This window comes from Brassica napus, unplaced genomic scaffold, assembly GCF_020379485.1.
Source record: "Brassica napus cultivar Da-Ae unplaced genomic scaffold, Da-Ae ScsIHWf_521;HRSCAF=783, whole genome shotgun sequence".
NCBI lineage: Eukaryota > Viridiplantae > Streptophyta > Magnoliopsida > Brassicales > Brassicaceae > Brassica > Brassica napus.
The window spans coordinates 410,843-413,342 of record NW_026016590.1 but is presented as its reverse complement, the minus strand read 5'-3'; positions in this window follow the sequence as shown (position 1 = coordinate 413,342).

The following is a 2,500-nucleotide window of genomic DNA, read 5'->3' as shown; positions in this document are numbered from 1 at the left end:
CCAAGTGGGCCATTATTGGTAAGCAGAACTGGCGATGTGGGATGAACCGGAAGCCGGGTTATGGTGCCTAACTGCGCGCTAAACTAGAACCCACAAAGGGTGTTGGTCGATTAAGACAGCAGGACGGTGGTCATGGAAGTCGAAATCCACTAAGGATTGTGTAACAACTCACCTGCAGAATCAACTAGCCCCAAAAATGGATGGCGCTGAAGTGCGCGACCTATACCCGGCCGTCGGGGCAAGAGCCAGGCCTCGATGAGTAGGAGGGCGCGGCGGTCGCTGCAAAACCTAGGTGCGAGCCCGGGCGGAGCGGCGGTCGGTGCAGATCTTGGTGGTAGTGGCAAGTATTCAAATAAGAACTTTGAAGGCTGAAGAGGGGAAAGGTTCCATGTGAATGGCACTTGCACATGGGTTAGTCGATCGTAAGATTCGGGGGAAACCCGTCTGATAGCGCTTTATGCGCGAACTTTGAAAGGGGATCCGGTTAAAATTCCAGAACCGGGACGTGGCAGTTGACGGCAATGTTACGGAGTCCGGGGATGTGACACCCCTGATCGTAGATAACCGGAAATGACACGGTCGATGTTCCCTGATGGTCGATCCGAGGTTCTCGAAATAAATCCGATCACCTTAGACCAACAACCAAAGAACACAGACGCTCCTATCGGATATTACTCTAGGCTTTTCAACCCAATAAAGCAATATTCGATAGTTAGTTCGTCCTGGACAAGGACTAATATCATATGAGAACTCGTGATTTATAAAACATCTTTTATACATTATTTATTTACTTTAAACATCTTACAAACTGTTATAGTTTACCCTACGGCCTATCGCCCAACAACGTTTTAAGTAAATATACATCAAAATGTACGTTGCAAGGACAAAAAAATACTGGTTGGCCGCTCCTTCCGTCCAAAAGATTTAAGTGTCTCCCGCCTAAGGGTTACCTGCACACACAAATGAGTCATGAGCAACTAGTTTACTCAGTGAATCTAGAATCACAACACAATCAATAATAAATCAAGCAATTATCAAATGCATATACATGATCATGCAAGTACTAGTACTATACTTTAATATCGATCATCATTGTGAATTCTTATTTTTAAACATCACTTCCACAACACCCGCCCGTTACCATAATCATATAATACAATATATATACTAGACCCGAGAAACCACTAAGGCTAATCCGGTATGAACAATCCGACACTGCATCGTCATGCAGTACACGGTCTCCAGGGAGCTACCCCATCATCGTGTATTCATGACCTTGTTCCGTTCGCAGGACCAAGTCACGGTAATGCGGGGGTTTTAGGGATAGTGAATATAACAAGACTTCACATCATTTTACTTCACATTATTTTACTTCCATATTTATTTCAAATTAATCCTTAATTAATCATAATTAACTCTTAATTAATCCTAGATTAATCCTTAATTAATCTCATATTAATCTTTAATTAATCCAAGATTATACTTAATTAATCATGATTACTCCTTAATTAATCTCAGATTAAATTCTTAATTAAACCAAGATTAATTCTTAATTAAACCAAGATTAATTCTTAATTAAACCAAGATTAATCCATAATCAAAACCATGATTATTTCATAATTAAGATTAGTACTTGGAAACAAGTACTATGATTATGATTAACCTCACTCTAACCTTTTGATTATTCTTATGTATAGTTCACAATAAGTAAACATAACACCATTCTTATAAACTTGAGAGACTTTACTAACTCAATCAATCTCAACATCTATCTAGACTCACCTAAAGATTGGTCTTAAAACTGGCTTGGACAAGACTTGAGTTCCACTTGAACAAGGCTGAATGGACAGGACTGGATACTTCAAGCTTTACTCTACCTCTGACCTGAAACAGAGTGGTATGATCACAAGATCAGTTCGGTTCATGCCTTAACACCTTAGATCAGATCAGTTCAAGCTTGGTTCTTCTCAGACTATACAAGTTCAGCTCGGTTCTAGTCAGTCTACCAAAGTTCAGGACAAGATCAAACTGAGTTCAAATCGGTTTACTCAAAGCCAGATCAAAATATCATAGCTGGTGGTTCTAAGAGGTTGATTCAAACCGAAATTAACAAGAACTGAACTGTATCAGAACTTATACAACTGATCCGACCAAGACCTAAACTAAACATCAACTGTTCTGATCAGATACTGACTGAGGCAAGGAGACCAAAGCTTACCAAGATGAACCAAAGGACTAGATGGCCTCAGCTGATCCTCTTCTCCAAGGTAAGCTTGTGGCTGGACTGATCAAAGAGAAAGATCAAGGTCTGATCATGATCTGAACTCAACTAGGTCTAAGATTTTATTTAAAAATCTCACCTTCTGATCTTTCCCAAGGTAAGAAACTGAGCTAAGGTTGAAGATTAAGTCACCACCAATTTTTTCTTGATTTATTTTCTTGATTTTTCTCACTGATTTTTCTGTTCTTCTTTCTCTCTTTCTCTCTGAAATTCTCTAGG